The sequence below is a fragment of the Malaclemys terrapin genome, chromosome 2 (genome assembly GCF_027887155.1).
Source record: "Malaclemys terrapin pileata isolate rMalTer1 chromosome 2, rMalTer1.hap1, whole genome shotgun sequence".
In the NCBI taxonomy this organism is placed as follows: domain Eukaryota; kingdom Metazoa; phylum Chordata; order Testudines; family Emydidae; genus Malaclemys; species Malaclemys terrapin.
Window position 1 is genome coordinate 203068880 of NC_071506.1, and position 14984 is coordinate 203083863.

Here is a 14984-nt window from a genome sequence, read left to right on the forward strand (position 1 = left end):
CTGCATATGATGAACTAATGGATTACATCTCCTGTATGCTATGTTGACCTCTGAAGTACAGACACACACAAGCAAAACATATTATACAAAATAAATGGGTTGAAACATATTTTGAATAATGACTAACACTTAGGTAAACAGCCACCTTTCAGACTATCAGTCCTATAACCCCATTGGAGTCAATAGTAGTATTACATGAGAAGACGATACAGGTTCAGACTGATATAAATACAGATTCTGCACATACCACATGTGTAGTATTGCACAATTGGCCAGTTGTATTACTGATTTTTGCCTTCTTTTGAAACATCTGTCATAGGCCATTTGTCAGAGTCAGGATACCTGACTTGATGGACTACTGGTCCATTCTGGAGATTTTATATCCCTAAAATAGAAAAAAAAAATCATTCCCAAGTTTAAAGACACCTGTTATTTAAATCGACTCTCTGTCAGAACCTCAGCTGGTATAAATGGGCAGAGCTACATTGAAGTGGGCTGTGCCCCTATTACAACAGCTGCAGAACTAGACCTATACTTTTTAATAATGAATAGTTTAGATAATATTGGCAAGCAAAATACAGTGTTTGTACACATTATATGGGAAATGTGGAATTGTTTTTTTATGTGGGTTGTAATTTGGATGCAGTCATTACATGGATATACTGTAAATACTACACATTAATAATGTTTAAAAAAAACTTACAGTCACTGTGAAAGCCATGCTGCAAAAAAACTTTCAAAAATTCCTGTGTTGCATTCATAAGTGGAGCTGGTGATTTTGTGCGTCAAGTTTTCTTTCCAAAATATATGGTTTTGTTTAATACAACCTTTTCCCACAGGAAAATGTCAATTCCAAAGAATTTTTTTATTTTACTGCAGAAAATTTTAATTTCATATAGACTTAAAATGTTATTTTGTTTCAGTATTTTTAAACCAAAAAACAAACCTCTTTAAGTCAGAACAAAAACATTCCATTTCACAATGTCAATTCAAAATGAAAATTTTTATTTCAAATGGGTTCAAAAGTTCGCAGGGAAAACAATATAGTTTAAACTGAAAATTTTCGAACAAGTATTTTTTTTTTAAATTTCTCATAGAAAATTTTCAATTTTTGTTAGCAACTCTACTCATGAGTCACCAAGCTATAAGATCCATGAACTCAGCATGGGAGGCTTGAATGTAATGAGGAGGGTGGTGAGTTTTATGGTGCCTACTGGAGGATGGGTCGTAATATAGGGGGGAAATTATTAAGTTGGAGTAGAAAGCTTTATTTTAAATAAATACATTATATTAGAGCATTTAAGTTTTTGTCTGGGAATAGTCTTCTTTGTACTTCCTTCATATCAGATGAAAGCACTGCCTGTTCTATCAGCAGAGCTCAGCCCTCCAGAAAGTGCAATATTTTAAGATTCAACATTTATTTCCTTTCAAATGTTGTGCTCAGGGAGTAATAAACTCTACTGCATCTGCTGGCAGATGTTAACATTTCCACAGGGGTTCTGTCAAATATGCTCACAGCAATTATAGAGGAGTCTGAAATTTTTGTGAGGAAACACAAAACCAGACTGAGTCTTGGGGAAGTTGCATACAATACCTTCCTTGCTTTTGGACACTCCTCTCTCTAAGAAGCCTACGCTCTAACTTTACCGTTAATATCTTCATAGAAGAGGTCCAACGACCTGCCATCCCCCTCTGTCTTCTCCGACATCTTCCTGACACAGCTGGCCATGACTTCGTGGCATAGGGAGCAGGAGGTTTAGGATCACTGTGAATGGGCAACAATCTGGAGAAGCACCACAGTTTTGTTTGAAGTAGGAAGGTCCATATAGGATTTAAGGCTTACAAGCCTATGTGATATTTTGGTATTTCTGCTTCCAATCCCTGTTCCATCCAGGAATGTTAGAAATTGGGGAAGAAAATGAAAAAGCAACAGGTTGGAGAAAAGTTTTGCTTCAAGTTTTGGGTGAAAGATTAGGTTAGCTCTTATTTTCCAGCAAGTTCATAAAGAGCAAATAAAAATATACTGGTGCATTTATATGCACATTCTTACGCAAAAAATACCTCTCTCTCTCTCTCTCTCTCTCTCTCTATATATATATATATATATATATTGTGACAGACCCAGACCAGTGGGGTACAGGAGTCTGGTAGAGGGCAAATATACTGGTCACTGGATGAGTAATTTTCTGTTCCCTGAGTGACCAGAGCAGGGGCTGCACTAGAGTAATCAGGAACCTGCTAGAACCACTTAAGGCAGGCAGGCTAATTAGGACACCTGGAGCCAATTAAGAAGAAGCTGCTAGAATCAATTAAGACAGGCTAATCAGGGCACCTGGGTTTTAAAAGGAGCTCATTTCAGTTTGTGGTGTGAGTGTGAGAAGCTGGGAGCAAGAGGTGCAAGGAGCTGAGAGGGTGAGGGTGTGCTGCTGGAGGACTGAGGAGCACAAGCGTTATCAGACACCAGGAGGAAGGTCCTGTGGTGAGAATAAGGAAGGTGTTTGGAGGAGGCCATGGGAAAATAGCCCAGGGAGTTGTAGCCATCATGCAGCATTTACAGGAGGCACTATAGATAGCTGCAGTCCACAGGGCCCTGGGCTGGAACCCAGAGTAGAGGGTGGGCCCGGGTTCCCCCCAAACCTCCCAATTGACCTGAGCTGTGTGTTTTCCCAGAGGGGAAGGTCTCTGGGCTGTTCCCCAACCCACATGGTGAATCTCTGAGGCAAGAAAATCCGCCAATAAGCGCAGGACCCACCAAGATAGAGGAGGAACTTTGTCACACTGGTGTCAGGAGTGGAATCTTGGGGTGCACAGTGTGGTGGAAGAAGGAGGGTGATCTAAAAAAAACAACCAAAAAAAAAAAACAACAACAACAAAACAAACAAACAAAAAAGGGAGAGGGTTTATTTTTTTTTCACCACAATGGATGATGTAGTGTGGGCACTGATACAAGCTACGGTGGCCCAGCAGGAGGCTACTCGTGTCCAGGCAGCCGCCCAACAGGAGGCAGTGCGGCTGCAGCAAGAGACTAATTGCCTGCTGATGGATCAGGCTGCTCAAGACCGAGCTATGTTGCGGGAATTGGTAAACCAGGTAAAGTCCCTTACAGAGCTGAATCGTGGCCATGATAGGACGCGGCTCATATGGGCCAGCCATTGGCTGCAGAAAATGACATGGGAGGATGATGTAGAGGCATACCTTCTGGCCTTTGAGAGGACAGCCCTATGGGAGGCCTGGCCTCGAGATCAGTGGTCTGGCATCCTTGCCCCATTCCTGTGTGGGGAGGCCCAGAAGGCCTACCATTATCTGCCTGAAGAGGCTGTGGCAGACTACCCCCAGCTGAAAGCAGAGATCCTGGCCAGATCTGGGGTAACAACAGCAGTGCGGGCCCAGCAGTATCACGGTTGGAAGTACCAGGAAGACAAAACCCCGCGGTCCCAATTGTATGACCTCATCCATCTCACATGAAAGTGGTTGCAAACAGAGTCCTGGAGTCCGGAAGAGATACTAGTGATTCTCGTCATCGACCGATACATGAGGGGACTACCACCAGACCTTCGTGCCTGGGTAAACCAGAACGAACCCTCCACCTATGATGAGGTTGTCGCCCTGGTAGAGAGGCAAAGGACAGCGAGGGAGCTGACCTGACCAGTTAAAGAAGAGGCGCCCTGAGTTAAACTAGCAGCACCAAGCCCTAAAGTTCGGGTGACTGGGCCACCAGGAGGGCTCAGGTGGAAAAAGAGAGAGACTGAAGGCCCATCAGAGGTCACAAAGAGTCGGAGCACTGAGGGAGAAGAGGATCGTGATGTTAGACTGCCCAAACCAAGAGACCAGGGAACGCCTAGGGCTCCATACAGATGTTATGCCTGCGGGGAGTGGGGACACATAGCTGCACAGTGTCCCAATGCTGAGGAGCCTATGCAGTGTAACCTGGGGAACTGGGCAGATCCATGCTCCCTAATCCACCTTGTGGGGGTTTCACGAATCCCACATATGTATATCAGACCAGTGAAACTAAATGGTGTAGGGACCACGGCACTGGTTGATTCGGGGAGTGCTATCACGCTTATCTCAGGGAAGCTCGTGAAGCGTAGTCAGCTGCTGCAGGCTAAACGTACGGGGATAACATGTGTCCATGGGACAGTTAGTTACTACCCCACCATCCCAGTTAAAAATCAAGATCCAAGGGAACACTACTGAGGTAGCAGCAGGTGCAGTCCCTAAACTCCCATACCTGGTGCTCCTAGGGAGGGACTTCCCAGGGTTTGGAAATTTACTCCCAGTAGGGGGATTGGAGAAAGAAGGGGACCCTAAAATTGATGAGGCATCCACTGCAGACTGTCAACCCCCAGTCTTCTCTGAAATATCCCCAGATTTGTTCTCCACTCCCAGACAGGGTAGCAAGACAAAAAGGGAAAGAAGGGCAGCTAAGGCCTTGGGAACCCGAATACTGACTCAAAGCCAGAGGGTCGCTCTTGTAGGTAGGCGGATCTGCGCAGCTGAAAAGGAGACCACGAAGAGAGAGGGAGAAGCACCTGAGTCTGACCATCACCCTAATGCTTCTGAACCAGTAGAGGCAACAGAGACTGGGCCCCTAGATCTTGGGCAGATTAGCCCTGGGAGAGGAAATTTTGGATGGGACCAGGCAGAAGACCCAAGGTATGACAACATTAGGAAGGAGGTGACTGAAATAGATGGGGTCCCCGTGGAAGAGAAAACCCAGGGACCAGGACCCTACTTCATAATGAAGAAGGATCTGTTATACCGGGTTGCACCAGTACAGAGGCAAAAGGTACAGCAGATCCTAGTACCTCAAAAACACCAGAATGCTGTATTAAGTCTTGCTCATAGTCATCTTTTTGGGGGGCATTTGGAGGTAGAGAAGACCCTGGCACGAGTCCTACGACGGTTCTTCTGGCCCGGAGTACATGAAGAAGTGCAGAGGTACTGTGCCTCCTGCCTGGAGTGTCAGCTGCATAGTCCCCGACCCCACTTGAGGGTACCTTTAGTACCCCTTCCCATCATACAGGTCCCCTTCAAGCAAATAGCCATGGACCTAGTGGGACCCCTGGAGAAGATGGCTCGGGGCCACCAATATATACTTGTTGTTTTGGACTATGCTACTCGCTACCCAGAAGCCATCCCCCTGCGGAACACGACCTCTAAAACTATAGCCAAAGAGCTGGTGGGGATCTTTGCCCGAATGGGGCTACCGAAGGAGATATTAACCGACCAAGGAACCCCATTTATGTCGAAGCTAATGAAGGACCTCTGTATGCTGCTCCATATACATACCCTGAGAACTTTGGTCTACCATCCACAGACTGATGGGGTGGTAGAAAGGTTTAACCGAACCCTCAAGGCTACGATAAGGAAGGTGGTAAGTCGAGACGGGAAGGACTGGGACACCCTATTACCCTACCTTATGTTCGCTATCCGGGAGGTACCATAGGCCTCAACTGGGTTTTCCCCCTTAGAGTTATTATACGGGTGTCACCCCCATGGCATACTAGATATCGCCAAAGAGATCTGGGAAGAGAAACCCAATGAGGGGAGAAATATAATAGAGCATGTAATGCAGATGTGAGACCAGATAGCCCGGGTTACCCCATTGTACGGGAACATTTGGAGAAGGCACAGGAGGCCCAGCGAACCCATTACAAAATGTGCGACAGTTCCAATCAGGGGATCGGGTTATGGTGTTGGTACCCACGGCAGAAAGCAAGCTTCTGGCCCAATGGCAGGGGCCCTATGAGGTGGTTGAACCCGTGGGGGAAGTAACCTACAAGGTGCAGCAGCCAGGACACAGAAAACAAGAACAGATTTATCACGTTAACCTTCTGAAACCCTGGCATGCACAAGAGGCATGCACAACGGTCCAAAAAGACCAAACCCAGGAAAACAAGCCTTCCAAACAGGTGAGAGTGTCTCCTGATTTAACACCAGACCAGAAGAATGAGGTGTCTGAGATGATCTTCCGGAACCAAGAGGTGTTCTCGACAAAACCGGGTTGAACAACCGAGACATATCACCACATCGTCACGAACCCTGGGGCCAGAGTAACAATGAGGCCCTATCGGGTGCCAGCGACAAAAAGGGAGGAAATAAAAGCAGAAGTAAAAAAAATGTTGGAGTTGGGGATTATCGAAGAATCCCACAGTCAGTGGTCCAGCCCAATCGTGCTGGTGCCCAAACCTGATGGCACCACAAGATTTTGCAACGACTTCCGGTGACTAAACAAAGTATCCCAGTTCGACGCGTATCCCATACCTCGCATAGATGCGCTAGTGGACCGTCTGGGTAATGCCCGGTACTTGACTACCCTAGACTTGACAAACGGGTACTGGCAGATTCCCCTTGCAGAAGACGCAAAGGAAAAGACTGCGTTCTCTACACCAGAGGGTCTTTTTCAATATGCTGTCCTCCCTTTTGGACTACATGGGGCCCCAGCTATCTTCCAGCGCCTCATGGACAAGCTATTACGCCCACATAACAGTTATGCTGCTGCCTACTTGGACGATGTGGTCATTCATACCCCAGACTGGGAAACCCACCTGGAGAAGGTGGAGGCAGTCCTCAATACCTTCAGGCGAGCTGGCCTTTCAGCAAACCCTGCCAAGTGCGCTGTAGGGTTTACAGAGGCCAAATATCTGGGCTACATTGTGGAAAAAGGTCTGATAAAACCCCAAGTGAACAAGTTAGAGGCCATCCAAAATTGGCCCCGCCCAAGTCGCAAGAAACAAGTCCGGGCGTTCCTAGGTGTGGTGGGGTATTACCGACTATTTATCCCCCACTTTGCCACAAGGGCAAGCCCCCTGACAGACCTAGTGAAAGCCCGTGGACCTGATCTGATGAGATGGTCTGACGCAGCAGAGGAAGCATTCACAGATCTACGGACTGCCCTCTGCAGTAACCCCGTACTGATAGCCCCTGATTTCACCAAGGAGTTTATCCTGCAGACGGATACATCGGAAGTAGGGTTGGGGGCCGTTCTATCACAGATGGTCAGGGAGGAGGAACACCCAATTCTATATCTCAGTCGGAAACTCCTTCCAAGGGAACAAAAATATGCAGTGGTGGAGAGAGAATGCCTTGCTGTAAAATGGGCCATGGAAACATTGCGCTACTACCTGCTCGGGCGCAAATTTGTCCTCGTGACCGACCATGCCCCTCTTCAATGGATGCAGAGGAACAAGGAGAAGAACACAAGGGTGACCAGATGGTTCTTATCCCTCCAACCTTTCCAGTTCCGTGTGCAACACAGAGCAGGGAGCCGTCATGGCAACACCGATGGCTTGTCACGTGTGCACTGTCTGGTGTCCCAATCTGCCCAACCCCTTGGCATTGAGCAGAGGAGAGGGATATGTGACAGACCCAGACCAGTGAGGTACAGGAGTCTGGTAGAGGGCAAATATACTGGTCACTGGATGAGTAGTTTTCTGTTCCCTGAGTGACCAGAGCAAGGGCTGCACTAGAGTAATCAGGAACCTGCTAGAACCAGTTAAGGCAGGCAGGCTAATTAGGACACCTGGAGCCAATTAAGAAGAAGCTGCTAGAATCAACTAAGACAGGCTAATCAGGGCACTTGGGTTTTAAAAAGAGCTCACTTCAGTTTGTGGTGTGAGTGTGAGGAGCTGGGAGCAAGAGGCGCAAGGAGCTAAGAGTGAGAGGGTGTGCTGCTGGAGGACTGAGGAGCACAAGCATTATCAGACACCAGGAGGAAGGTCCTGTGGTGAGAATAAGGAAGGTGTTTGGAGGAGGTCATGGTGAAGTAGCCCAGGGAGTTGTAGCCGTCATGCAGCATTTACAGGAGGCACTATAGACAGCTGCAGTCCACAGGGCCCTGGGCTGGAACCCGGAGTAGAGGCCAGGCCCGGGTTCCCCCAAACCTCCCAATTGACCTGGAATGTGGGTTCTCCCAGAGGGGAAGGTCTCTGGGCTGTTCCCCAACCCACATGGTGAATCTCTGAGGCAAGAAAATCCGCCAATAAGCGCAGGACCCACCAAGATAGAGGAGGAACTTTGTCACTATGTATGTATGTGCAGTCTACAATATATGTAATTTGTATTTAGGAATAGATGTACATAGTGGCTTATATATAAAATCTATATATAGATAGATACTGCATATCAAAGCAGTATTTTATTTTTTAATATTAGGTATTTCTTGAGAACCACTAGTATTGGTGTTGTATAATTCATAGAAGAAATGCAAGATCTCTCCCTATCCCACAAAATTTAAAAATCAAAAGGTAGGTAATATAGTCTATAAATAAACAGAATTGGAAAATAATGGTCTTACTTCTAACTAGGGCAGGTGGGTGTTTTTGGTTTATATGAAGCTTCTATCTGTGGTGGCTTAAAATTGATAGGCTTTCTGGATGAAATGTTATAAAGAGGGGTTGGAAAGAGGGCATTTATTTGCAATATAAGAAGAGCAAAGGTGTTCTGAGCATAACTGGTAGCATGGAGGAAGGGATAAAGAATCAAGTGGGAGAAATATACCAAAGGAGATTTTAGGAAGGTTGCCAATGACTCTCCCAGCTAATGGGAAGGGGAGCAGGAGGAAATGTGAGCTGAGATATAGGCAGAGAGGGAGTTATGTAGACTTTTAATGCTGGGCACGAATGCTGAGAGCTTGATGTGGAAGGTTAGAGCAGGAGTGGCCAACCTGTGGCTCCGGAGCCACATGCGGCTCTTCAGAAGTTAATATGCGGCTCCTTGTATAAGCACTGACTCCGGGGCTGGAGCTACAGGCGCCAACTTTCCAATGTGCCGGGGGGTGCTCACTGCTCAACCCCTCGCTCTGCCCCCACTCCACCCCCTTCCACTAAGCCTGCTATGCCCTCACTCCTCCTTCTCCCGCTCCGAGCCTCCTGCACGCCATGAAACAGCTGATCAGGAGGTGTGGGGAGGGATGGGGAGGCGCTGATCGGCGGGGCTGCCAGTGGGCGGGAGGCGCTGGGAGAAGGGGGGAGCTGATGAGGGGTTGCTGACTTATTACTGTGGCTCTTTGGCAATGTACATTGGTAAATTCTGGCTTCTTCTCAGGCTCAGGTTGGCCACCCCTGGGTTAGAGGATGCCAGTGGAGGAATTCAAAAGGACAACAGACGAAAATGATTTTAGCAGCTGTACTTAGCATGGACATGAGGGGAGCAAGATGAGATACAGAGAGGAGAAGGTTACAGTCTTTGAGGCAATATCAGCCTAGATTTTCAAAAGCAACTAGTGATTTGGGTGACCAGCTGGCAGGAGCGTGCCTGGGGTGGCAAGCCGTGGGGGGCAGCCTGCCGGTCACTGTGAGGGCGGCAGTCAGGCCGCCTTCAGCAGCGTTTCTGCGGGAGGTCCGCCAGTCCTGCGGTTTCGGCGGCAATTCGGCGGCGGGTCTGCCGGTGCGGGACCAGCAGATCACCCACAGAACTGCCACCGAATCCGCGTGACCGGGGCGGACCTCCCGCAGAAATGCCACCGAAGGCTGCCTGACTGCCATGCTTGGGACAGCAAAAAACATAGAGCCGCCCCTGCCAGCTGGGGACACCTTAAAGGGGCCTGACTTCCAGAGAGCAGGTGCTGAGCAATCCAGAACACTGGGAACCTTAAAGGCATCTCAAGTTGGACACCTAAAACTGGAGGTACCCAAAAATCAAAAGTCCCTTTTGTAAATTTAAGCTGAGATGACTATGAGCTGGGCAAGGTTTTATGGTATTTAGGGAACACAAAAAGAGATTGTAGAGATTTTGTAAAGAAACAACTAACAGGATTTGGTGACAGCCTAAACATAAGGAAAAGGGAGGAGTTGAATATAGCACATGATGTCAAGCTTGGGTGATGGAGGATCCTGGAGTTTTCTGAAACATGGAAGCAAGGGAGAAAGGATGGCTTATGACAGGAGAAACGGGGAAGAGATAAACAGCTCAATTTCCACCACATTTTCTTTGAGGTGATACAGGACATCCAGGAGATTCTGGAGAAAGTCCAAGACAAAGACTAAGTAGTTGGAAAGGCAGGATACAGAATCACTGTCACAGAGAACAGATGTGGTCACAGTGCTGGAAGATGATAGAATAGATAGAACAGAGTTGGAGACATTTGAAAAAGGGAAGCCTATTGCGTGAGATGGTTGAAGAGGCAGAATGGAAAGCATTAAAAAACTCAATGTTTTTAGCTGATTTTCCCTTTGACTTTTATTTAATTTGAAACTCAAAAAACTTAGGGGCCAGGAACCACAATAGTAAAAATGGCATTTACCAAATCCTCAACAAATCCAAATCACTAAGTTTTACACAGTTCTAATTCTTGAGTATATTTATACATCAGCTAATTATATTGCAGCATTCAAGATATACGATGAAAGATATTTCATTTCCTAGCATAAGGGCAATAATTCCCCAAGTGAGAGAGAGATCTTTATATTTGTCATTATTCTTCCTTTGGCCCAAGTAGATGTAGCTTTCAAAGTATATTGAAACATGCCACACACCCAAATTGAGAAAATGTGTATGGCTTTAAGTCCAGGTTTGATGACAGTCTGTCCAATTAACATTACAAGGCAAAATGTTACTAATTATGAAGGTCCACAACTGGCTAATAGGACATAATGATTTATGCTCTGTAAGCTAAATCTGCCCTATTGTTATGGAAATTTTCCTTTTATTTCTTCTCTCATGAAGAGAAATGAAATGATACCTAATAAAATTAGCCCAAGAAGGTCCAATTATTTTCTGTATACGAAAAGCTTACAAGGCAAATATACATTCATTCTGTATCTCTTCTTTCCCATGGGGTTGGATCATTCCACTCACAGGCTGAAAGGGCAATCCAAATGACAGTTTTGTAGATTCCAAATTATTCACACTAGTGGCAAAAAACGAGTCATCTCAGTTTCCTGCTTGCATTTAGTTTTCTTCATCTTTATTAATGCATTTAATAGATTTGAGAGATGTTGTAACGGCTTTTTTAAAATTAAGACACCATCTATAGGTACTTTATTATTCAGGGAATTAAAAACATAAGGAAAATAAAACCAAACCAGCTACAATAAAGGTAGCAAATGACAATCACAGCTCTGAATAACAAGGATCTTTAAACCGGAGCTGAGTAAGCTGAAACAAAAAATCTGGAAAAAAAAAAAAAAAAAAATTTTAACCAAAACTTGATTCGTTTGGTTTTTTTCATTCAAAAGAAAAGAAAAAAGTGGCTTCAGATCAAAACACACCCAAAATGAAAATCTATCAAACAAAATGAAAGTTTTAGTTTTGCTTTGTTCCTGGGGTGTTTCTCAGCTTTTTTCATTTTACATATAGCTAAATTTCAAAATGAAAAGTCAAAGTATTTCATTTCAAAATGAACCATTTCAACTTCTTTGGGGAGAAAATCGTATTTTTTTTTTTCAGCCAAAACTATTTCCCAAATTTCACCAGATTTTGTGAAAAGTTTCAGTGCCCCTCAAAACACATTTTTCAGTGAATTTACTTTTTGCCAAAAAAAAAAAAAATCACCCAACTCTATTCTAAACAAAGGCAATTTGAAATATTCACAGAGAGCCTAAAATTTGCTCAAACTTACCTTGGAGTAGAGGTTCCCTGGGTCATTACAGCAAGAAGGAATTTGGCCTGCAACATTTAATGAACAGGGAGAAGGGAAATGAAAGTTCACACTGCCAGAAATGCCACTGATTTACAGTCTCTACTCCCAGCCAACTCCCTTCTTTCCCTACAAACAGTGGAGCTCCCTTACATACCACTGGTATCCTCAGAGGGTGGATATTGAGATACAACCCCGTTGGCTCCTTTTTAGGATCTTCAGAGGGCACTGAGTAGTCATTTCTCCACTTTCTGCCCTCAAAGATGGGAGTGACCCAGGCAAAGCCACTGCCTACCACCCCAACCCAAACTCCAGGGGCATTTGGAGAGAGGCCAGGGAGTGGCCTGAATTTAGAGCTGAAGCTGTGAGAAAGAGAAACCCTTCTTCTCCCAATGCAACTAGTTCTGCATTAAATCCAGCTCAAGCAATGTCCCATAAGGCTTAGTACAACTACATTAGGAATGAAGGAATTTCACTTCCTAATATACTGCATGTTCCCTAGCTACTCCACTAGAATTTTAGGCACTACTGGCCCCTGAGGCATAGTGCAGAGCTATAGTAGGAGAGGAAAGGTGTCTCTATCCTGCTGCTCTGTGAAGATTAGGCTGCTTCATCTCATAAGAACGGCCATACTGTGTCAGACCACTGGTCCATCTAGCCCAGGAGCCTGTCTTCCAACAGTGGCCAATGCCAGATGCTTCAGAGGGAATGAACAGAACAGGTAATTATCAAGTGGTCCATCCCCTGATGCCCATTCCCAGCTTCTGGCAAACAGAGGATAAGGACACTTCAGAGCATGGTTTTGCATCTCTGCCCATCCTGGCTAATAGCCATTGATGGACCTATCCTCCATGAATTTATCTAGTTCTTTTTTGAACCCTGTTATAGTCTTGGCCTTCACAACATCCTCTGGCAAAGAGTTCCACAGGTTGCCTGTGCATTGTGTAAAGAAATACTTCCTTTTGTTTGTTTTAAACCTGCAGCCTATTAATTTCATTTGGTGCCCCTAATTCTTGTGTTCTGAGGAGGAATAAATAATACTTCCTTCTTTACTGTCTTCATACCAGTCATGATTTTATAGACCTCTATCATATCCCCCCTTAGTCATCTCTTTTCCAAGCTGAAAAGTCTCAGTCTTATTAATCTCTCCTCATATGGAAGCTGTTCCATACCCCTAATTTTTGTTGTCTTTTTCTGTACCTTTATTCAAGATGTGGGCGTACCATGGATTTATATAGAGACAATATGATATTTTCTGAATATTATCTATCCTTTTCCTAATGAGTCCCAACATTCTTAGCTTTTTCGACTGTCGCTGCACATTGAGTGGTAACAGCTAATTTAGACCACATCATTTTATATGTATAGTTGGGATTATGTTTTCCAATGTGCATTACTTTGCATTTATCATCATTGAATTTCATCTGCCATTTTGTTGCCTAATCACCCAGTTTTGTGAAATCCCTTTGTAACTCTTTGCATTTTGCCTGGAATTTAACTATCTTGACTAGTTTTGTATCATCTGCAAATTTTGCCACCTCACTGTTTACCCCTTTTTCCAGATCACTTATGAACAAGGCCGGCTCTAGGCACCAGCAAAACAAGCTGGTGCTTGGGGCAGCACATTTTTAGGGGCGGCATGGCCGGCGCCAGAATGCCGCCCCTACAAATGTGCCCCGGCCACCCTAGCTCACCTCCGCTGCTGCTGCCGCTACTCGCCCTCCCTCCCAGGCTCTCAAACCTGGGAGGGAGGGGGAGCAGCGGCGCGCGAATCAGCTGTTTCGCGCGCCGCAGCGCCTCGGGGTCTCCCCCTCCCTCCCAGGTTCTCAAACCTGGGGGGAGGGGAGACTCCGAGTGGCCGTGGAGCAGGCGCAGCTTCTCCCCCTCCCTCCCTCCCTCCCAAGCTTGAGAGCCTGGGGGGAGGAGGCAGGGCTGGGGATTTGGGGAAGGGGCGGAGTTGAGGTGGGGCCGGGGGTGGGGTAATTAAAGAAGGGGGGGGGCAGCCAAAATTGTTTTTGCTTTGGGCGGCAAAAATCCTAGAGCCGTCCCTGCTTATGAATATGTTGAACATTACTAGTCCTGATACAGATCCCTGGGGGACACCACTATTTACCTCTCTCCATCCTGAAAACTGACTATTTATTCCTACTCTTTGTTTCCTGTCTTTTAACCAGTTACTGATCCATGAGAGGACCTTCCCTCCTATCCCATGACAGCTTACCTTGCTTAAGAGCCTTTGGTGAGGGACCTTGTAAAAGACTTTCTGAAAATCTAAGAACACTATATCCACTGGATCCCCCTTATCCACATGCTTGGTGACCCCCCTCAAAGAATTCTAGTAGATTGGTGAGGCATGATTTCCCTTTACAAAACCATGTTGACTCTTCCCCAACAAATCGTGTTAAGCTATGTGTCTGATAATTCTGTTCTTTTCTATAGTTTCAACCAATGTGTTAGTACTGAAGTTAGGCTTACTGGCCTGTAATTCCCAGGATCACATCTGGAACCTTTACAAAAATTGGTCTCATATTAGCTATCCACAGGCATCTGGTACAGAGGCTGATTAAAATGATAGGTTACATACCACAATTAGTAGTTCTGCAATTTCACATTTGAGTTTCTTCAGAACTCGTGGGTGAATACCATCAGGTCCTAGCAACTTATTACTGTTTAGTTTATCAATTTGTTCCCAACCCTCCTCTAATGATACCTCAATCTTGGACAGTTCCTCAGATTTGTCACCTAAAAAGAATGGCTCAGGTTTAGGAATCTCCCTCACATCGTCAGTTGTTGCTTAGCAGCTTTCCTGCTTCTGATGTACTTAATATATCTTTTTGCTTTTACTTTTTGAGTCTTTGGCTAGCTGTTCTTCAAATTCTTTTTTGGCCTTCCTAATTATATTTTTACACTTTACTTGCCAGAGTTTATGCTCCTTTCTCTTTTCCTTAATAGGATATAATTTTTTCCACTTTTTAAAGGAAGTCTTTTTGCCTCTCACTGCTTCTTTTAATTTGTTGTTTAGTCAAGGTGGCCCTTTTTTGGTCCTCTTACTATGTTTTTTTTTTAATTTGGGGTATTCATTTAAATTGAGCCTCTATTATGGTGTATTTAAAAAATGTCCATGCAGCTTGCAAGGGATTTCACTTTTGGCACTGTACCTTTTAATTTCTGTTTAACTAACTTCCTCATTTTTGTGTAGTTCCCATTTCTGAAATTAAATGCTACCATGGTGGACTGCTTTGGTGTTCCCCCATCCCATCCGGATGTTACATTTTATTATGTTATGGTCACTAGTCCCAAGCGGTTCAGCTGTATTCACCTCTTTGACTAGATCCTGTGCTCCACTTAGGACTAAATCAAGAATTGCCTCTCCTCTTGTTGATTCCAGGAGTAGCTTCTCTAA